Source organism: Manis pentadactyla, chromosome 2 (genome assembly GCF_030020395.1).
Source record: "Manis pentadactyla isolate mManPen7 chromosome 2, mManPen7.hap1, whole genome shotgun sequence".
NCBI classification, from domain to species: Eukaryota; Metazoa; Chordata; class Mammalia; order Pholidota; family Manidae; genus Manis; species Manis pentadactyla.
The window spans coordinates 43917487-43940375 of NC_080020.1; the positions used below are offsets into that span (position 1 = coordinate 43917487).

Consider the following 22889-nt stretch of genomic DNA (forward strand, 5'->3'; position numbering starts at 1 on the left):
GAAGAGGAAACTGAGGCATCAAACCTGAGAAGCTCAAGGTCATGGGGCTCACAAGGACCTGAGTTAGCCAGAGCCCAGCAGCACCCCTTCCCATAGCCCCTCCCCTCCACCTTCCCTAGCTGGCTCCCTGCCTAGGCTCTAGGCTCATGTCTGCACCTAGCAGGGGTGTGGGGGCCCATTAATTCCTAGGCAAATGGGCTCTGGGCGCGCGTGCAGGCACAGGTCCCAGGAGAGCTCAAACAGGCCTGGACCGCCTGGTGCCCTGCGGCAGCTGCCCCCTGGCCTCTAAATGTTGGTGTGGAGCATTTGGTTGTTTGCAGGGTAAACAGGAGGGATGGAGCCACTGGGGAGGCAGCTATGCTCTTCTGCCAAACCAAAACAGAGAGTGAGTGCGGGGTTCCCCTTGTACCTTGCAAGCCACAGCTGAGGGCCAGCTGGGGGCCAGCCTGAGCAGGGGTCTGCTGTCAGGGTCAACGCTAGCTGTCATAGAGGGAGAAACTTGGCTTCATGCACCTCCTGCATACTCTATCCTGGCAGCCTCTGGCATGGGTGAGACAGCAGGTGGAGTTAACCCTTGCCTCCCCAGCAAAGGCAGGGGGAAGAGAACCTGCAGAGAGAACACTGGGAGGCTCACTGCCTCCATCTGTCTCCCCAGCATGCTGCTCAGTTTTTGGATCTCGGGCTGAGGGACAGCATCACGAAGTAAACACAAAATACACGCAGAGCCAGACTGTGTGCAACTGACTCCTGAATCTCCCATTCATCTTTGTGTGACCTGGGGCCAGTTATTTAAGCTCTCCACATGCCTGTTTTCTACCTCTGAAATACAGCTGGTGTGAATATTAAACACCTACTAACTGAAATTGCTAAAAAAGCCCAGGTGGGTGAATCCTGTCTCTGGGCAGACCCTGCTTAGCACTCAGCAAATGTGCCACATGGGCCAGTGTTGTCAGAGCTATAGATTTCTCTGGAGACATGGAAAACCTGGATTTCTTTGTGCAGTCACCTGATTTTTAAATGTTGGCAGCTAATCAGAAAACACCCTGTAGTCTACAAAAACATGGCTGAAGACTGGGCCTGACACGTGGGCCCTAGTTGGGGACCTCTGATCTAATCCTGTCCTCAGTTTGCTAGTGAGAGGGCTGAAGTCCAGAGAGGGAACGTGATTTGCCCAGTCTTGCACAGCCAATCAATTGCCAGGACATCAAAGTCACACTGTGGATGAAGGCACCATGGTGTGCTAGCTTGTTAACCAACCTTCACAGCAGCTCTTCAAAGTAGGTTGTATCATCCCACGAAAGTTTAGAGGACTCAGGTGATTTGCCGAGTTCCCAGCCTGGATTAAAAATCCAGGACAAGCCGTACTGTCTCCCTAGCTCCAAGGGGACTGGGACCCAGCGTCTGAGGCTCATGCTGCTCCAAACCCTGCCACACTGGGGAGAAGCAGCTGCTGCTGCAACCTGCTCACCTGAGCTGCCTTCCAAATGCCCAGGTAGGACACCCCAACCCTTGGCAGGTAGTGCACCGGGACGCCAGACTGTCCCAGCAAAGTCTTCATCATCATCATTATTGTCTACTATTAAACAACATGTAAATATTTTCTCATTATTAACAAAAAATAAATAGATGATTGACAAGATATAGAGTTTGTCTCCCCTAACTCCACACCCCTTCTCAGGAGCAATATTACCATTAAAAGTAATGTCACCTCCTTATATTTTGCTGGAAAGGCTTTCAAAGCAGCCTCATGAGCTGGCCAGGGCTGCTGGACTGGTCATCCCTGTGCAAGACGGGCCCTCTGGCCAAGAGGCTCAAGAGCATGGTGATCCTTAAAGTGGTTGTAAGAACTGCATGGGTAATGCTCAGTATCAGGAGGGAAGACAACGTCAGCGATGGTGCTCCCCCAAAGTGGCTGGCAACCGTGAGCCAGATGGCCAGCACCCAGGCACGTGGGGCTGGTCTCTGCTTCTCTCTCCAGCCTTCAGGTGGTATCAAGGAGAGAGTCTCAGAAGGTGCTGGTGTGTCTTGACTGGCTCTCCAACGTGCTCTCCCCTTCTACGAGCTGACGGCAGGCCTGCTTAGGCTCAGCCCTGTGCGGCTGTGGTGTCTCGGGGCACTGAATGATTTGGTTCTGTTTTTATCATCTTCCTCTTATGGTAAGCCACACTGGTTTCCCATTTATAGCAGTGATATAGATTTCCTCTTAAAAATAAACTTTATTTCTTGTGTTTTTGCCATCGTTTTTTTTCTTTTGGTTTTTTAAAAATTTAAACAGTAAGATTATTTAAATTAAACTAGTAAATAAATAATATTTCTGGTGACTGGTGGATTGGCAGAAATGACAACAATAGTTCTAGTGGGAAGAAAATGTCTGAATTCTGGCACCCACTGTCTTGGATAGATGAGAGTGGCCTTCTCCTGAGCATAGACCCGAAGGAAGTTGCCCAGCCATCACGGAGGCACGTCACCAAGGCCTAGGCGGTGGCACTGGGCTGGACTTCTGGGGAGGGGGCAGCAGGCAGTCTAAGAAGATGTTGGAACCACAATGCTCTGAGATAACCCAGAAAAGACCAAATTTACCCCTGGAAGCCTTCCTAAAACCTGTCAGGGCATGCCAGAGGGAAATCAGAGCAACTGGGCCTGCCCACCTCCCTCTGCCCAAGTCCCCTTTTACTGAGCAGCGCCTGGGGACTGATACTGACTTGGCCTGGTAGAAAGAGTGCACCGGATGGGGACTTCCAGGGCTTGGGCTGTCACAGTGAATCCGTGTCCCCTGGGAGGTCGAAGGGACAGGCTCTGGAGTCAGACAGCCTGGGTTCAAATTTCTCCTCACTTTCTGAGGTTGTGTCTTTCTGCAATATACTTATCCTCCGTGTGCCTCAGTTGCCTCATCTGTTAAATGGAAATAATAATGGTTCTCATCAATGGGTCCTCATGAGGGTGAATTAAGATAATCATCTAGAATACTTGCAAAAAGTCTGGCAAGGATGGAGCAAAGACTCAATATATTAGCTGTTTATTTCCTCTACTTCCAGCACGAGGAGTGTTTTAAAGCAGAAGTTTTCTGGTATCAGGGACTTTGGAAGCATCTGACTCTGCCTTGGAGTCGGATGCCTGGCTTTCATATCCTGCTCAGCCTTTAGGGACATAACCTTAGGCAAGATGATCACAAACCTTTTAATCCTTAGTTTCTTTGTTCATAAAATGAGTCTGAGACTACACACAGGGTTGTGTCTGTATTCAATGAACTGGCATGTGTATGAGGACACCTAGCATGTTGCTGGACAAACAGAAAGTATCTGTCAGATGATACTTCTCTCTTCTCCTCCCTCCAAACACACACACACACACACACACACACACACACACACCCCTGTTTTGATCTTGGGCTGAGGCTGGCAAGCCCCAAGTCGGTGATCAGTGACAATGTTGGCTTTATTAGCCCCCTCAGAGGTATTTGCATATTGGTAGAGCATCTGGAACATGAAAATACTTCCTATTCCAAAAGAGTGAAATGGTAGGATTTTCAGACTTATTTTATTCATGCAGCACTTTTCTGTGCAGTGGCCTTCTAACAACTTTATTTCATTACAAAAGAAAATGATACATATGTTTGAGAAAAAGCAAATCATTTAGATAAGAATAGAAATAAATGTAATAGTCTCTTAAATCTCTTTTCTCTCCTCAAGCCTCCTTGTGGAGAAGCAATGTTGACAGCTGGTGTGGATCACTCTGCATCTCTTGATAAGTTCATAGAACCACGTATGTCCATCTATAGGGAAAAGGAAAGTGGTTTGTTTTTTAAAAAAAATCAAGGTACACAAATCTCCCTATATATTTTTTTCAATGAATACGATCATGGCTATCTCCCCAGATCAAAAGAAAAAGAAAAAGTTCACCCCTGTTCATAGCCACTTAATCCAATAATGTGGATGTACCATAGTTTATTCAGCCTCTTTCCTAATGATGTATATTTTGTAGGGATTTTCTAGTTTCCTCTTCATGCCTCCTGGTTAGAGTCCCAAAAATGAAATTTCTGGTCAAAGTGAAAGTACAACTTGTCCCTTATTTGAGGAGTCAGAGATTTGTTGAAACCTTTGCCTAACTCCTGGGAGCCCAAGAGCTGCCACCACCTTGCAGCGGTTGCTGCTGTGGGTGAGTCATACGCAGAAGCAGCTGCAGGAAGACCAGAAGGATTCCAAAAGTGAGAGGTGTCTGGTGTCAGGGCAGTTGGGCTGCCTCTGAGGGCCAGTGCTTTGCTCAGGATCATCAGTATTACTAATGTCTCCGTCTGCTCTTCTCCTTGTTACCAATCAGTCAACATCCTGGCTAAGTGCCACCTTTGACCAAAAGACAGAAGCAGTTCGTCTGTCTAGAATGCCTAAGGATGCTCCGTGGCCTCTTTTCTTATCTCTATTGGCCAGGGAGCAAGCTTTGCTGATAACCTGTGAGCCCCACTATATTGAATTGGCAAAAATCTCAAGTGGCAAAAGGATTGGCCAGAGCACAGTGGGAAACTTAGTGTTTCTTAATCTATGAAAACCTGGGGGAGGAGAATTCTTGGGCAAGCTCTGAGCCATGGGGCCTGAGAAGAAATTTCTGGCTTCTAGTCATTCAAATAAAGAATTTGAATGGCGAGGATACAGAGACAGAGAGATTAGACATGGAACAGGGAGAGGAAACATAAATGAGAGCCAGGCTGTCTGAGTTACCAGAGTTAGAGCCAAACATCTGCAAGGTCGGCACAAGGACCACGTCAATGAGCAATTTTAATCTTATTTGACTAGTGGGCTAGAGAGACAGTACGGCCAGAGGATGGTCCCCCGCTGATCTCGATTTCTGATCCCAAAGTGAGACAGCACACAGCAGTCGCCAGGGTAATCGACGTTCGTATATACATTCGAGTTCTCAGAGAGCCCTTCTGCCATGTGATCTCCTGGAATCCTTGTAATTTTCCTGTGAGGCCAGAAGCAGGAGACCCATTTTTGATATCAGGAAACTGAGGCTGAAAACCTTTCATAAAAGGAAGCAGAACTTGAAGGAGTCTGAAGTTGGACTGCCAAGGAGCCTCAAACCCAGGCCCTTCGCCTCCCAGTCCCAGCCCCCTGCCAAATGCACAGGGACCAAAGCCCAGGATAACATGGACTCTGGTCTGATTAGGAGGATGAGCCATCTCTGGCAGAGGCCAGGGTGGAGGAAAGAATACAGGCTTAGCTGTCCTATTATCACCAAATGATAAAAATAAAAATAAAAATAAAAAAGGCCAAGTGTTCCAGTGTTGTATATCTGCCTGGCTCCCCAGTGCACAGTCCAAGGTGGGTACCTCTCTGAGGGGCCTCGTGACCCACAGCCTTTGCTGACTCCCCAACCTGGAAAGTGAAAGCACTCATGATTCAGAACCAGGCAGCCCTAAGTTCTGATCCTGCCTCAGGTACTGGCTGCTGGGCACCCTTGGGCACATCACCTCACCTCTCTGAGCCTCCATCCAGATCATAAAGAGCAGATAAAGGAGTATTGTGAAGGGGGAAAATATAGAACAGTATCTGTAGAGCACTTAGCTAAACACCTGGCAAGGGCTGATCAATAAACAGCCATCTTCAGCCCTTCTGTTGCCCCTCTATTACATTTTTCAGCTGCCAGCACAGAGCAGAGGCTGTCCGATGTGAGCCTGCATAAAGATCCCTTTGACAACTGGCCAAAACGACAGAACTTCTGACTCAGAGGCCTGGGGAATGCCCAGGAATCTGGCCCCTGGTGGACACCCTAGAATCACATGGTGGTGAACAAGTTCCTTAGGCAGTGGCTGCAGTGGTCCAAGTGCTGTCCTGAGAAATGCCCTGGGCTCTGCATGGTCCTTAGTGGTTTGGGATAACTCCTGCATGATGTACACCAACCCTCTCTTCCCCAGGCGAGTGGCAGGGCCCGGGGATCCTGGGGACGAGGCCGACCCAGCTGAGGCCCACTCACCCCAGGTGCACTGGACTCCTCCGCTGCCTGGAGGGCTAGGCACGGACACATCTAACCTCCCACGGAGCCTGGACGGGTGCTGCCCCTATTTACTGCACAGAGATGGCAGCAGGGTGGAGGAGGAGGCCAAGCATCCTAACTCAACCAGCTCAGCTCCACCTTGCAGCTGGCCTGCGGTTTCCAAGGCGGCTGCTGCCCCCTTGAGGCCTGCCTGTGCTGCTTTTGCTCCTGAGCCCTGTCATTGGAAGCGGTGGGGGAGTCCCAGTTTGGGACAGACAGCATCCGGGGATAAGGACAGTGAGAAGGCTGGGAATAGTTCTGTTCCTGCATGTGGCACCACTCTCCCCCGAGCATCCGGAGCCCACCCGGATGGCAATGGGTGCAAGTGAAAGGATCTGTGCCTTGGGGTGGTTCTGCCACTCCCTGATTTCCCTCTCTGTAAAATGGGAACACTGGTGGTAGCACCCACACTTGGTCTTTGAAAGAATGAGCTGATCACTTGACTAGGAGGAGATAATAATTATTATGGTTATGGCTAGCTTTTATTGAGCACTTATTATGAGCTAGGCACTGTGCTTTATGTGTATCATCTCATTAAATCCTCTCTGAAAACAAACTTCTGAAGGAGGAGCAATTAGTATTCCCATTTTATAAAAGAGAAAACTGGGGCTGAGAGAGAGTTGATGGTTTACCCAAAGTTACACCTACTGAAGGGTAGAGCCAGTTTTGCAGCCCAGATCTGTGCTATCCCCATGTCCTTCACCCACCAGAACATGCTGCCTCCCAGCAAGTTGAAATTAGCTTCTGCCATCACCTCTCTCTCTCCTGTCTCTCTCCCACATGTCTCCTTCATCCTTTCTCCAGTCTCTGCTGCCTTGAACTGATTTGCTTGCCACCTTCTCTGGGTCAACGGTCTAGTACCATTGTCCCAACATGGGGGTGACATGCTTCTGCCCCGACTGCAAAGTGATGGCTGTGGCCCTTGGGGGGCTGCTCTGGACCTGGAGGCTGGAGCAAGACTGACTAGGGCTAGAGCCCCAGATAGTCTTACAGTGCTCCAGACTCTAAGGGAGGCAGAATAGGACATTTCAATTTAAGACCAAGGGGACTCTTAGAAGATCATCTGCCACATGGCAAGAATGGTGCATCTCAATCAGTAAGCACTTCCCATCTTCCATGTTTCAGGCAACGTCTTCTCACTAAAGCACCTAAAGTAATGCTGAGGTAGGTTATACTGGCCCCATTTTATAGGCAAGAAAACCAAGGCTTGAAGAAATGAAAACCTAGCTCTCAGATGGTGGAATCTGGGTCTGAGCCCCTGTTTGCCTGGCTTGTAAACCCCACTTCATTGTCTTGCCTCCTGGGTCATCCATGGGAACCAGCCCACCTGCGGGAAGCCTGTGTCCTGTTGGGCGAGTAGTCCCTGTGCACAGTGTTGAGGTGCCCTGTGTGGTTTAATACCTCCATCACTGGGATGTTGGAGAAAGACAATGCATATGCTGCCCCTAACACAGAGAAGGCCCTCAGGAATCCTTTGTTGAATGGCAGGGCCCATGTAGAGGTGGTTTGAACTAAATTACCAGTTTACAAAGTAGAAGGCTGCTCCTGCCCCTCCAGCAAGTTGGGGGCACATTTATCACCATCAGAGATCCAGGTCCCAGCAAAAGGCATGCTTGGGAGCACCAGCCTGCACACCTGGAAGTAAGGAGCTCTATTATTTTCTATAATAGCCTTGGAAATAGCTACAGATTTGAGTCTATTGGTGGAAAATTACTGGTTTGTTCTCAAAACTAGAGTTCAGTCCTTTACTCGGGAAGATGGCTTTCAGAAAAGCCAGTTGTTCTCTAAAAAAAAAAACGTCAGACAACTTTTTCAATTCTAGACAACCAGGCCCTTCCTCTAGCATTCCAGCACCTTAAATTACAGAAAGGTTCAAGATGGAAGACACAGTAGAGAACTCTAGCTCAACCTTCTGACAGGTAAGAAATTAAAGAGAGAGAAAGGGAGTCCCAGGTAACACAGGGAGTCATAAATCCACTCAAAGGATCAAGCTGACTGTCACTGCATCATATTTTCTATTTCCAACAGCACTTCCACACACACATGCCCACTTAGCGAGCCCCAGAGATAGATAACAGGGTTTCCGTTTCCCAGTTGAGGATGTCAAAGCTCACGGTGTTGGAGGGACCTACGCGTGATCACATGGCCTTGACCCCAGTTGCTGTGGCCAACTCAGAACTTCTCTTCATGACTGTAGGAAACATCAGAGTGATCCTGAAGGGAAGAACACACGCTTGGGATCCTGGGCCTGGAAGGTCAGCCTGCAGATATGGAGGGGAAGGTATGAGGGTCCGAGTAACTGTCGTGTGGGGGTACAGAGTGGTCACTCAGATGCCCTGGGTCATGAACATGGACCTGCCACTCCCAAGGGCCATCGACCCACCCAGGTCCATATCAAGGATCAGAGGCATCAGACAAGTGGCCCCTGTCCTCAGGAAGCTGATGGCTTACCTGAAGTGACGGAGGTCCCTCCCATGACCCAAGAGGAGATAGCATTATTCATCAACGAGAAGCAACCAACGACAGGATGACTCTGGAAAACAGGTGAGGTGGAAGAAGCCAGACACAAGAGTGCTTGCAGCGTGATGCTGCTATGTGAGGCTCTGGGGAAGACTGATCTACAGAGACAGGAGGCAGCACGGTGGCCGCTGGGAGCCGGGGGCAGGCTGACTGGGATGAGGCTCAGAGGAAACCTCTGAGGAAATGGAAATGTTCTATATCTTGATCACAGTAGTGGTTACGCGAGGGTATAAATTCTTGTAAAAATGTGTCAGCAGTCATGGAAATGTGCATGTCAAAGGGGTGTGTTTGTTGTACAAGATTTATAATTCAATTAAGTTGATTTTTTTAAACTTACAGTCCTTGCTCTCATGGAGCTTACACTGAAAGTGGAGAATACAGATATTAATCAAGTTATCATGTGAATAAATGCAGAATAATTATAACTGGAGTAAGAATGATGAAAGATGTTTTAAGGAGTGTGAGAGTGTAATAAGGACAGGGTGGATCCAGGTAGACCAGGAAAGCCTTCCCTCGGGAGGCGGCACTGGTCTGAGCTTAGAGGGTAAGTGGCCATGAGGCAGGGGAGTTGACTTGGGCAGAGGGAACAGCATGTGTTAAGGTCCTGTGGTTGAAGGGAATCTGGTGAGGACCACTAGAGAAGAACAAAGAGGCTGGAGCAGAATGCTGAGGAGAAGGTGGTAGGAGAGAGGTTTCAGGAAGTGAGAGGGGGTCAGCTCACATAGGGACGCTTTGGCCTGGAGAAGAGTTGGCACTTTTCCTGAGGGAAACTGAAGTCCACTGAAGTGTTTTAAGTGATGTTGGGAGGCAATGCAACCAGCCCAGTTTGTGGGTTAAGGCCATGGGGTTAGTACTTACCTTTTCCTCTTCTGGCTGTTAAGGTTCTTGAGATTAGAACCAAGTCTTAACAACCTGTGCAGCTCCCACAGAAACATCAGCAGTACTGAATATAACAAGAACAGTTCAGAAAGAAGGAAGGAATGGATGAACAGATGTTCTCAGCACCCAGATACCTGCTTTTCCAAAGTCATTTGACTAAGTGAGAAGTTTAGAATGTCTTCTCCCTAAACTGAAGACATGATACAGAGGATAGAGAACTGCATCTTCATATTGTCCATCGTGGGCAGTACTGTCAGGGACACATCAGAGCTGCCTCTCCCTTGCCAGGACCCCTGTTACAGGTCCCTCAGCAGGTCAGTAAAGGCCCTCTGGGCACCACCCCACCTGTGCGGTAGCCTCGCTGCCCTAGATCTCTGCGCATTTGCTACCCAGATGCTGCAGTCCACCAGCCAATCATGGGCACATCCTCCAGTCTTGTGCCTCTGCTGGGAACCGCCTTCCTCTCTCAGATCCATGGGGAGACTGCTCACAGCATCCCTGGAGACCAAGCTCAGTACCTGTGTCTCTGGGTAGCCTTTCCTGCCCACCTCCCCCATTAGCCAGCACATTGTGCCTACCACCAGGACTGCATTTGTCACCTGATATGTTTACCTCATTTTTTCTACATCCCAGCACCGTCCACCAGTGTTCTTATCTGCACTCCTTGTACCAAGCACAGGGCATGGCCCAGAGTGGGGTGGACAGAATAGAAGAGAATGCAACAGGTTGAGCTTTAGTTGGGTCACATAGATCCCTTAAAAAGACAGTTGATGAGAGGGCCAGGCAGAAACTATCCATATTAAGCATCTCTCAAGGAGCTAAGCAGTTGGCAGTAACATGGAGGTCCCTAAGCGGACTTTTCCCTCTGCTTTAATTTTTCTTGCTCCCCTTCCTGAGCCTCCATGGCTTTTGTCTCAGCTCCCTGAGACCCCAGACCTTAGCCTGTGGGCAGTTAGCGCACACCTCTTGGCTGCGGTTGTGGCGCTCCTTAGGGCTCTCCCAGGCCCCCAGCCCCTCCCTGTGCTTTCTCTTTCTGTCCCTTCGTGGCCATCTTCCCTCTGGTTAGGGCAGACCTGCAGCCTTGGTCACGTCCACAGCTGGGTATTCACCCAGCAGTGCGTCACCACGCAGGCTGCAGAAGGAACCTGCACTGAGACACAAACTGCAAAATGGACAACGTTGCAAAATCCTGTAAGAGGGGATGAGTCCAGCTTCCTCGGATGTCCTTTGAAAACAGATTCCTTTCTCCATTGATGTTTTCACGAAAGTTTAGATTTTCTTTCTGGCAAGATCACAGAGTGAGGTTTAGAAGAAACTTAAGTTAAACTTGGGAAATGCAGCAGGTGGTCGGGGCCAGACCCTTGGCAAGATTAGATAAACGTGGGCTCAGATCCCACCCAGCTCTGCCCACCCCCACTCCTCACCCCCACCCCGGAGAGCCTGACTGCTAACCAGCAGGCCTGCACAAAAAGCCGAATGGTGACAATGGTGATTCACGCTGAGGATGGAGTATTGGCAAAGCCCCTGGCCCAGCCCTTCGTGTGCAGGCCTCATTTAATCCTCACAAGGACCCCATGAGGTAGGTTACATTTGCAGAAGAGGAAACTGAGGCTCAGACGTGACATGGTTAAGGAATGGAGATGAGTTTCTTCCCAGATGAGGGAGCTTTGAAGCTGGAGCTCCTGGCCCCTCTGCATATTGTCAGTATTTTGATTATTAATCTTAATAGCCTGAATCTCTAGGATAAGACCTGCATCTTGTACCAGGAAGGGTCTTATCTCCTCCGTTGGACTATGAGTACTTTGACTTGCATCTCCTTCACCTCTGTATCCTGCGGCCTAGTGACTTGCACATTTTAGGGGCCTGTGAAATAGCAAATGATTACCACGAACAAGCTAGAAAGCCTGAAGTTTGAGCTTTTTTAGCAGCGTAATCTCTTTCCCTCTCTGCCCATTAAAAAAAAAAAGTATCTTAAATATGAATGCTCCATTATAAATGGGAACATATCAAATGCAGAAAATTCATAAAAAATAAAGATAAGGAGAGAAAATAATTTATGATGTTACCACCCAAAGGTATCATGTTGTCTTATTTCTTTTCAATCTCCCTGAGAAGAGATCTAAGAGATTCTTTATAAATGTTTATTTTTTTACAACAAAGTATATTTACACATTGGAAATGGGAGACAAAACTGAAAAATAATATAAGTTACTCAAAATATCACAACAAAGAGATAATTATTGTTAACATCTTTGGCATAAATATCACAACCAAGAGATGGTTATTGTTAACATCTTTAGCAATATTTTGACTTCACTTCTCTGCATTCCATTCTGAGAAACCCTGATTGCAGAACAGCTGCCCCCCCTGGGCCCAGACTGAGGTTCAAATCAGCCAGGGAGCTTCTCTGCAATCCGTGAAACCAGACTACATACGTAAGGCAGAGGTGTTTGTTCCATTATTTTAATCTAACACTGAATGTGAAAAGTATAAGATTTTAAATTTATTCTTAATGACTACATGATACTCCATTGAATGACTTAGCTGAACATCATTTCACCAGTTCCAAGTTGTTGGGCGTGGCAGTGGTTTTCAATCAGTCGTATATATAAGCACCCATGAAACAAACATCTCTGCTGTTGCCTCTGTGAAGGGGCTCCCCGGTCACTGAGTCAGGGAGGGGGGTAACTGGGGCAGCCATGTGGACTCCTGGCCTGCAAAGGCTGGTTTTACCCAACTCCGCTGTTGTGCCTTTCAGTGTAAGCCTGAGCCCCCCCGGGGGCCCGAGAGAGCTGATGGAGCTGACTCACCTGGGGGGGCAGGTTTCTGACAAGGAAGTGACTTTGTGGGTTCCCCTATGAGCCTCCTGCAACTTTTCTGAAGTGAGGACTTCTGATCTCCTTTGTGGACAAACAAACAGGTATACAGAGGACAAAAGGTAGAAAAGGAAGTTTTTAAAACTTAAATTTTATTTGTATATAAAACTTAAATTAAAATTTAAAACATTCCAATACTCATATGAAGCAAAGGAAGAAAATAAAAAGTAATCTCTCTCTCTCTCACCCACATTCCCCATTCTCTCTCCAGAGGCAACTACTGTCCATACTTTCTTATGTGTCCTCCAAGAGCTGTCCACGTTGACACAATTATCTGTTTTTCCACCTGCATGTTCACTAGTCCAGCTGTGTTTTTTCCATCTGTCTCTATAACCAGCTACTCACCCATATCAAAAATCAGGAGTCTTTAAATGAATAGTTACCACAAATTAAGCAGTTCAGAAGACATTGTAGGAATAGGACCCTGGGTCCCCAGCCCAGCCACCAACCTGCTTTGTAACTTTAGCCAAGATACCTTGCTTCTCTCTGCCTCAATTTCTTCATATGCAAAATGAGGCTCATAATACCTCCCAAGGGAGCTGCAAATGTGCCTGGAAAAGTGGAGACACAGGGGTCAATGGGAAGGGCAATGGACAGTCTTGCTCTCCCAACACCTGCCGTGAAGAAGGACATCAGTCAGGTTTTCTGCCTGACCGAAGGGAGCAGAAGAGGAGAACAGGGGAGCGAGGTGGCTGAGGGGAACCTACCCTCTGGCGTGTGTCAGTCACACTCTCACCCCCACAGCCCGGCACAAGGGGACAGAGTGATCTTTCATAAACATTATCTCACCTGTTTTGTGGGAGATAAGGTGTTTGCTAAACTTTGTTGTAAAAGCAGGGCCTTTTGCGTGACCACCGCCAGAACAGCTACCTGCTCAGACTGGCTTCAGGGGCCTCCAGCTTGGCTAGCCCAAAATACAGGAACCAGCAAGTGGCACTGGGTCTATTTAGTGTAAATAGAGGTAAATGCTCTCAGGATAAAGGTCAAAGAGGTCACAGCTGGGATAGGGATGGTGGCCTCCTCATGCGCCAGCCAGTGTCTCTGAACACCTTGACAGTTTGGGGTTCAGCCTCCCAACATAGCATAGCTCACTCTAGGGGTGCTCTCTGCTACTGGGGTTTGTATCAGGGCCTCCATGTAACACAACTCAGTAGGGAGCCATTTACAGCAAACACCTTGTGAAGGGCACTCCTGGAGCTGTGCTGTGGAGCAGCCTGGCATGTTGCTCCCCTTCCCTGCAAAGCAGACCCTCTAGGATCCTGAAAAATCTGAACTGGCCACCAGCCTTTCTATCCCCAACCATTTACACTCCTGTCCAAAACAGCAGGGTTCCTCACCATGTAATGGGCAGGAAACTTGAAGCTCTCCTTATGAGGGCAAGGCCTCCGTCCAGTTCCCACACCTCTGTGTTAAGGACAGCAGGGGTACAAGAAGCCCTAAGTGAACCAGTGCTCCCTGAACCTTCCGCAGGGAGTGGAAACACTACAAACGTTGAGATCAGAGCCCAACAAGGAACATCCTTGGTAGTTCTCAGGGCCTCCTAGACATGGACAGTGGACCAGGCCACATCCTGTTTTCTTTTCAATTCAGGTTCCTAGTTTATTTTTTAAAAATGAGGAAATGTTAACACAGCTTTGCAAAATAATGTGATAGAATTGAAACACTTCCATTTAACAGATGAGCTCACATGCTGTTATGTGTATAGCTCACGTAGAGATGATATCAGAAGTCTGAATTGGAAGGCCTCCATGAATATTAAGCCTAGGCCAAATTTCCCTCCTGCTCTGCACTGTTGTCCAAACATGAAGACTTTAACTCAGCAAGTAGTGATGTCCCTACCACTGGAGGCATGCAAGCAGAGTGACTGCCACTGAAAGGAATCACTTCATGGGCCTGGAGATTTGGGAAACATGAACTGCAGGACCTTCACAGCACCAAAGGCATGTTTGGTTCCAAATCTGGGCAGAGAGAGGTCCTTCCTGCTGGCCTTACTTGGCTGGAGCAGGGACAGAGTGTGGGAGGCACCCCAGCCTGGACAGCATCTCTGGGACAAAATGATGTTTGAGTAAATTATACTACAAATTGGCCAACGAGCCACTAGCTTTGCTTCTCTAAGCCTCAGTTTCCCCAGCTGCAGAACAAGAGTAATAATTCCTGACTTTTGAGGCTGTGGTGAAAACTACATGAGATAATATGTGTGGGTTCCAACTCAGTGCTAGGCATACAGTTGGCACTCACATATGTGGCATGAGAGGTATAAGGCATCCTTTGAATAATTGGGGGCTTGAAGGGGGAGCAGCTATTTTCATTCTCACCCCTCCTGAGTGTAATTCCCAGGGTCTCCTGAGCAAGGAAAACTGAAATGCTATCAAAAAACAGATACAGGATAGAGCTCTCTCTTGCTTTCTCTTCCCCCTCCATGTCCACAGCTCTAGAATCAGCACCCAACAGCTCCTTCCTCTCTGAATGCAAATGCCTGGCCTACCTGCAGTGTCAGAGGTACAGGCTTGGGATCTGGGGACAAACGTGGGTGAGTGACCTGCCTCGGGACTTAGTATAGCTTCTTGGCATGTCATTATCTATAGGCCTTACTAACTGACCAACAGATCAAACAGATAGACAGACAGATACTACCTTTATAATAATAGCTATCATCTGTGCAGCTCTTAATATTTGCCACTTACTTGATATGTGACCTTGAGTTAGTTACTTAACCTCTCTGAGCCGCAGACTCCTGTAAGTCACAGAAAATACTGATATCTAAATTCATAGGATGATTGTGAGAATAAAATCAACTCGTACAGTAAAAAAAAAACCAGAACAGTGCTGGATACATAGTAAGTTCTCAATATAAAATTAATTATTATGTCAGGCACTGTGTTATAAATATTTTCTATGTGTAATGCTCCAAAATTATAACCTTTGAGATACCTACTATTCTAATTCTCACATGACAGGTGAAGAAACTGACAAGTGAAATAAATGCTGCTCTAGACCACTTGGTCAGTAATTGACACATTCAGAGTTCAAACTCCAAAACCCACACTCTTAATCTTCACATGCTTCTCGATGCACAAACAGGAGACTGCCACCTGACACTTCACCACCCCCTCTTCTTCAGTTAAAAAATGAACCTCCATCACCAAATGGTGCCAACAAGTACAGTGGTGCTAAACTAAACCCCAGGGGTACCGCCGTCCACGAGCAGATGGCGCTGACGCTTGGCCACCACGAAATCCCATGAAGAGAGCGCTGCATGAGTTTGAAGAGAGTCCTTAGAGGTGTCCTTCTGGGCACCTGCTGCCCTCCACCCTGATTTGGCAACTGAGAAAATGGGGTCTGTACTTGGGGGCAGACTTGGCCTTCATCGCCTCAGGATAGGGGCACGGCCCTGGTCCTCCTCCCCAGGAGCCCCTCTTTCTCCTGACCACATGCTGGCCGGATGCTGTCCCTGCCTCTCGCCTGTAAGGCTGCCCACACTCTTCCCCTCTGGGTTCTGTTCTTCCTTACTCCTCTTTCTGATGAGTTCGCTGTCCTGAAGGCCCCCAAGCTTCTCATCAGCCCACTCACTGATCCTTGACTATTTGAAAATTCTGTTGATTCCAGAAGTCCCGTTGCTGTCCCCACCGGCTCTGAGTCCATCAGCATTTGGCCTCTGCATTCTGTGCTTCCTAATTCTATTTCTGGGGCTTAATTACGATTACACAGCTTCATTATGTAGTGTTCATTTTAAGTAATGGTTCTAATTAAGAGTGAATTTTAATTAAGTTTGCTTAACTCAGAGACTGCCTGCGATTGCCAAAGATTTGCAGCATGAGAAGGGGAAAGCCGGCCAGTGCACAAAAGCCTTGACCTTCAGGTTGCTGAGCCATCTTGGCCAGAAGGGTTGTTTGATTTTCTGGCCTCACGAGCACATCTCCTCACCAGGCTGCAGTGGTTCTGAACTGTATCTCACTTTCCCTCCCACCCAGCAGCAAACTCGGAGCCTTGGCCATAAGAAAGCAGAACACAGCTAACCTGGAAGGAAGAGAAACTGCACTTCCCGAGGGCAGGCCGGGGTCGGCCTCTTTGCTCTTGTACCTTTTGGATGACTATCAACCCCGATGCCCACCCTGTCTTAGGAAATGAAGCTCATCCACTTTCCTCTAACTGCTCATAATACCCACTTTACAGATGAGAAAACTGAAGCTCCAGGAAGCTAAAGCGCACAGCACTGAGGGCAGAGGGAAGACTGGAAACCACAGCTGTGAGTTGGAAAGAAACCAAAACCCTTTAATTTCCTGCTGGGCCACATAAACTAGCACATCCCAAACTTTAGGGGGTCATACACCATGCAGGGGAGTTTTGCCACATCCATGAACAATCATTTACGTAACAGTTAAAAAAAAAATCTTGGCTCATTTGTCTTGAAATGAAACTTTATATCCTACCTTTAAAACTGCCATCAGTTAAAGGTTATCATAAAAACAAAATAAGGAAAAATAAAACAATGTTATTAAATCTGAACCAGAAACTGTGATCTTTTAAAGACCCACAACCCAGGTCTGGTCTGTCTTGAAAAACGTCAAAGACACAGAGCATCAAACTGAGACTTCGTCCTTTATATAATCAGAATGATGGAAAGACAATCATTATGTCACTATGCGATTCCATGTTATTTAAAGTCCTGTCCAAGTGCCACCTAAAATCAGCTCCCATTTGTCCAACACTTTGAGAGACACTGATCTAAGCCGATTCAGCACATGGTTCCAGGCTTTGCCTCTGAGTAATATTGACTCTCAGCTGTTTCATGGATGATAAAATTCTGGACAGACTTCTAGCTCTCCTATCCCCCAGCCATGGCCCAAGGACAAAATATGGACATTCCTTCTGTGTTTCAAATGCAAACACATTGAAATCAATATGCTGTCTTAGGCTGACCGGTGGGGTCAGTCCAGCTGCAGAGGACAGGCCTGACTGCCCCTGCCTTGAATGTCACCGCCACACCCATCTTTTTTGTGATACTGAGTTGCCACCCTATAAAATCACCCACTGAGAAACTAAGTTCTAAAAACATTTTGATTTTTCTAGAAGGAAATGGAAAGTGAAAAACGAGATTCAATGACCTTGAAAACAAAAGGAACAATTTGACTTACAAATGTCATACTTACAAGTTCGATTTGAAAACAGCCATTTAAGTGATTCCCTGGGCTAAGTTAAAAAGGAAAAAATAGGAAATCTTTTATGAATCCCCTTACATCCTCCCCCTTCTGACTGAGTGAATCTTCTGTAGACTCAAAAAAGATAAATAAATGGGCTTGAGACACGATTAAATAAGCACTTTATGGTTTCAATAAGCCAAGTCAAAAAAACTTTTTCATTACAAGTTGGGGGTTTAGAAGACCCATTTGTTTAACTTAACCAATCTACTGACTCAGAAACCACCACGTCTGGGGTCTTCTTCCAAACGGAGCTGGAGCACCGACTGCTCTTTTCCGAGGGATTTGGAGTGAAGTTACAACCAATCCCTTTAGAAAAGCCAAAGACTCTTAGATGTACTTGCCCAACATATTCCTACTTCCTATTCCTAGGAAATTTTACCAGAAAAGAAAAAAAAGGCAGTCTTCATTGAAATGGAAAAACATTATGGAAATTAACTTATGCCAGACAATCAAACAGACATAATTATCCCATTAAAACTGCTACTAATTTATGCTTTCTTTGTATTTTTATTCCTGGCATTCAAATGGTTTTGTGACCACCGTTGATGGTTACTTAAGGCCCATGTAGACAGCATATTTCCTCTTGCTATGAGTATATCCCCTGTGCAGTTGGAGCCAGACTGCCAGGAATTGAATTCTTCCTCTGCAAGCGTCCAGCTGTGGAACTTTGGGCCTCAGTTTCCCCAACTGTAAAATGGGGAGAAGAGAAGCACCTACCTCATAGGATTGTTGTAAGGATTAAATGAGGGTGCTTAGCATAATGCATGGCACACAGTCAGTGCTCAGTAGACGGCCAGTGGTTAATAATAACTGGCTCAGGCTTGTGTCATGATTTACCTCCGCAGCTACTGACTTGCCTGTTGGGAGAAGAAGCTCCTACACTCAGAAGTGTTCAGAAGACCTGCAGAAAGGTGGTGGAAAAGACTCAGCTCCTCTGGGAGTCTCTGAGGTGCTTCTCTGTCCTCATTCCAGTTTTCTGCTCACCACATGGGCCAAAGAGCTCTGGCCAGAGCTAAAGCAGCTGCGGATCACTTTCCTGAAGACCTGACTGGCAGGATGGGGCCACATGCAGCCCGTGAAAGAGGCGTGTGATCCAGCCAGCTCCCTCTTGGAAATCCATTTTGATTGTGGATCCAGAGAAAATCCTTCCAGGCTCCACATGCCCGTGCTCAAACCTGCACACACGCATGCATTTCTTTCTGCCCGTGTATATCCCCTGTGCAGCTAGGCAAAGTCCAGTCCCTGCGGGTGATATCTTGTGCTAGTAGGTCTCCAGCCCTATGATAAAATGCACTCTTTCTCCCTGAGTGAAGCTTAATGTGCCTCAGCCTGGGGATTTATACCAAGCAATAAAATCCACAGAATAGAGAAATGCAAATAGATTGTAGAATATAATATTATCATTGTCAACATAAAAGACTTTTATTTACTGCCCCCCAAAAGAAAATACACCATAGTGTCATTTGTTTCAGGGAATGCAAAAAAGGTTTCAACAACTAACAGGGCATGTTTCTGAGCAAAATATGCCCTGTATATGATGTCGGAACACATATTGTCAGTGGCCACTTGTGTGTCTGTGTTCTTGCAAACAAAGCCGTGGAGCTGAGTTAGAGAAGGTCACTTCCAGCCTGCCTCTCTGAGTGACAGGCCACCTACCTCTGTCCACAAACAAACCAAACAACATGGATGTATTCAGAGGGAGAGGCCCTCTGAGGCCGGCCATACCCGATTAGCGCATCCCAGGATGAGCTGTCTGAGCTGTTGCTGACTTGGCTTCCTGAGGAATTAAAGGGAGATGTGGGAGAGGTTGGGTAAATAGCTGGTGCATGTTGCTTTGGGCAAAGGGAGGTTGTAAACAGGAGATGCAGCAGACCAAAGACAGGAGGCAGTGACTGTCATCTTTTCTCTAGGATACATCCCTACTACATATCTCTCACCCCTAAATCCTCAAGGTCACCATCAACCTCATTGTTGCACAGAACACTGACATCTAATTAAATCAATTATTTCCATGATTATGGTTGAATAATAAATTTGTTATTCTATTAAGGGATTTGGGTGTTATATCAGACCTGGTCACAATGATAGTTCCATTTCTGACTGAAAGGAAAGGATCTGAATTTATAAGGTTTAAACAGTAATAATGACCTGAATGACATCTTGCATAAAAAAAAAGTTCTAATGGATTCTCCCAATAATAGCCCAAAGAAATATGCAGGTAATATTATAGCCACTTCAGAGATGAGACAACAAAGAGAAATGAAGTGCATTCATTCTCCATGGTCTCCTAGCTTGTAAAGAGAATTGAGATACTAATTCAGGTCTGTTTGACAGGAACCTTGATCCTGAACTCTACCCTAACTTGCCTGCCCACCAATTAGGAAATCCCTTTGTGGTCTCTGCTGGGTGCCCAGACACGGGGAGATCATTCACTCTTCACAGATCAGGTACATGTTACAGTTCCGACTCACAGAGGAGGAAACTCATGCTCAAGAGAGGAAAAGCATTTGCCCAAGTCACACAGATATTATGTAGTGACTGGAACTTGGACCCCAAGCCCTGATTCCAAATCATGTGGGGTATAAAATAAAAGTTTAAATATGTTGTGGTTTCTAGATCAACACATCCCATATCAGTCTTACATGTTGGGTGAGTTTCATGAGTTTCAGCATTCCTTTCGGGATCCTCATTTCACATTCAAAAATTCCTATTTTTTTACTTGCAGCTATTTGCACAGGGAACATCCCCCATGTTTGAGAAGATGGTTCAGAAAGGAGCTCTTGGCAGTCCCCAGGGCTTTTGCATCCACAGTGGGATGGAAGGGCTCATGACCATTGATTAAAGAAGGAGAAGGGGAAATTCCACTCCAGAGAGGAAGCAGGTCTCCCTGCTCCCAGGGGTCAAATGCCATGATCCCCTAACTCCGTCCTGCCCCATCCATCACAGATCCCCTCTTTAGTTTCCCCTGTGTGTCCCAAAGTCATGATAGGACTCAAAGCATGGTGAGCTCTGCCAGTTTGCTTTCACTGGGCCCCATCATTACAAGGAGGCCACAGTGGGAGAGGATGCATTTATTCAAGCAACAAATATTGATGACCAGTTAAACTGTGAGCACCGTGTTATAGGCTGGGGATTCAGTGGAGAGTAACAGACACATTCCCTGATATCTGGGGCTTACATCATAGTCAGAGAACAGATGAGAATCAGGTGAACAGATAAACCAGACCAGCTGTTAGATCATGATAAGTGTCAAGAAGACAGTAAAACAGGTGTGATCTTGGGTGGTAGGGGACAAGTAATATTAGATGAGAAGACTCCCCTGAGGGGGTAACACTGTGCTGAGACCTGATGCCAGGAAGGAGCAGCCCTAGGAAGACTGGGCATTCTGGGCAGCTGTGGAGAGCTCTGTTTTGGGCAGTCACTACGTCAGAGTTTCCATGATGACATGAAGGTCACAAGGAACCCCAGACTCTAATTTCAATCAACAATGAATCACAATCACTCAAGCACCACATCCCACACCCCACACCCCTACCACACCCACCACATGCATGATGGCAGTTTATTTGACCAACAGAGAAAAGATTTTTCCAAAACACACTTGGTGAAAAGCCTCCCTGGGGAGGGTGAGAGTTTCTCCCTGAACCAGTGATCATCTCGTGATTTCAGAACTTCTCACAGGATAGCACCTGTTGTAAGGGCTTTGCCCCTGGAGCTGATTTCAACAAAATCTATACCTGTCTTTTGAGAATTCCGCTGATAAAGGAAATGGAGGCAGGAGGCTTTATTATTAATAGAGGCTAGCTGGTATTTGTAAGGGGAAAGGGAACTGGCATGAATTGAACACCTCTGTGTGCCAGCTTCGAGCGGGATACTTCACCTATATTGTCTCCTTCAGTCAAAGAGGAAGGTATTAAAGGCCCCATTTTTATAGCCATAGATATTGAGTCTCTGGAAGGCAAAGCAACTTCCTTAAGTTCACATGGCAAGAAATGGCAGAACCAGAACTAATCACTAATTATATCGCATTAATGACATTAATCAAAGGTACTGATCATTTACTACATTCCAGGCTCCTTATTAGATAACTCAGGGTCACGTATGATTTCACCAAATTCTCACTACCTATTATTATTGCTCCCATCTGGCCGATGAGAACACTGGGGAGTTGAAGTAGATTGTCTGGGGTCATTCATCTCCTAAGTGCTGAAGCTGGGATACAAGTCCAGATATGTCTAATACACTCTCCCACTTTTTTTTTTAAGAAAGAGAAACTGGGGTAAAGAGGGGGAAAGATGGAAATGTTCCATATTAAAAGAGACCAAAGTTACATGATGACTAAATGCAAAGCCTGATTCTAGACTGGAAGCTGTACTGAAGGGCAAGTACTAAAAAAGGTATGTTGTGTTCAACTGACAAAATTAGAATGTGGATAGTAGACTAGATAAAAGTGTTCCATCAATCCTGAATTTATACTGTTGATGAAGAATATCCTCATCCTTAGGAAACACACAAAATATTGAGAAGTAAAAGGCTACAGTATATGATACTTCTCCATATGGTTAAAAAAAAACATTGTGTGAGTGCATGTGAGTATGTGTGCATATAGAGAGAGAAAAAGCAAATAAGGCAAAAAGTAACAGTAGATGGGGTATATTTACTTTCCTGTGAGTTTGAAATGGTTTGCAAAAGAAGTTAAAATGAGAGTGGGAGAGAGAGAGTTGCCAGATGTCACATAAATGAGCTCATGGGTATTTCCTGAGTCCTACTCCAAGGATGGTTCCACCCTTTTATGAGTCCTGATTCTTCCTCTGTGTCTGAAATTTCACCATAATTAATTCATTCCTTCAGATTTACATGTCCAGTTTTTAAATGCATATACCTTTGAGAGTTATTGTCATTCAGATATTAAGAAGACTGAGTTTACAATGTTAATACTCACCATCATTTATTGAATGTTATATGCCAAGCAGGGTAGCAAGCACTTTCTCTAAACTGTCTCACCTAATCCACCTACTACTCCCAAATGCCATAAAAGGTACATACTCTTACTATCCTCATGTTAAAGACCTGGAAACTTGGGCACAGAGAGTGCTGGAACTGGCCCCAAGTTCCTCAGCAAATAAGCAAAAAAGCCTAGGCTTGAGCTAAGACATGTTTGAGTCCAAAGCCCAAATTCTTCACTTCTATAAAAGTTTGATACATCAAACAAGTCATATTTCAAATAAACTTGCTCTCAAAACAAAAGAATAAACTAGATACTAATCAATATATCAACTTGCATTCTTGCCAAGAGGCACACCTGATTTCCTAATCTCAGAGTTCCGGCACTGCTCTTATGTGCTGGGATAGTAAATATTCATTCTCTAGAGAAGTTTCTTCGGAA

At 46.4% G+C, this 22889-nt stretch overlaps 1 long non-coding RNA gene across 3 annotated transcripts; it reads right to left on the reverse strand.

Moving 5' to 3' along the window:
* Positions 1 to 3575: 3575 nt before the first annotated feature.
* LOC118912026 (uncharacterized) lies at positions 3576 to 18831 on the reverse strand. 3 transcript variants are annotated; one of them, XR_008993673.1, is made up of 5 exons: positions 18357 to 18831; positions 17453 to 17487; positions 12237 to 12326; positions 7548 to 7662; positions 3576 to 3772 (listed from the first exon to the last, which is right to left on the reverse strand). It is a non-coding gene; the product is annotated as an uncharacterized LOC118912026 (long non-coding RNA). The 3 variants fall into 3 exon arrangements; XR_008993672.1 differs by having other exon boundaries at positions 18217 to 18831; XR_005024700.2 differs by lacking the exon at positions 17453 to 17487 and having other exon boundaries at positions 18221 to 18831.
* Between the last annotated feature and the right edge of the window lie 4058 nt (positions 18832 to 22889).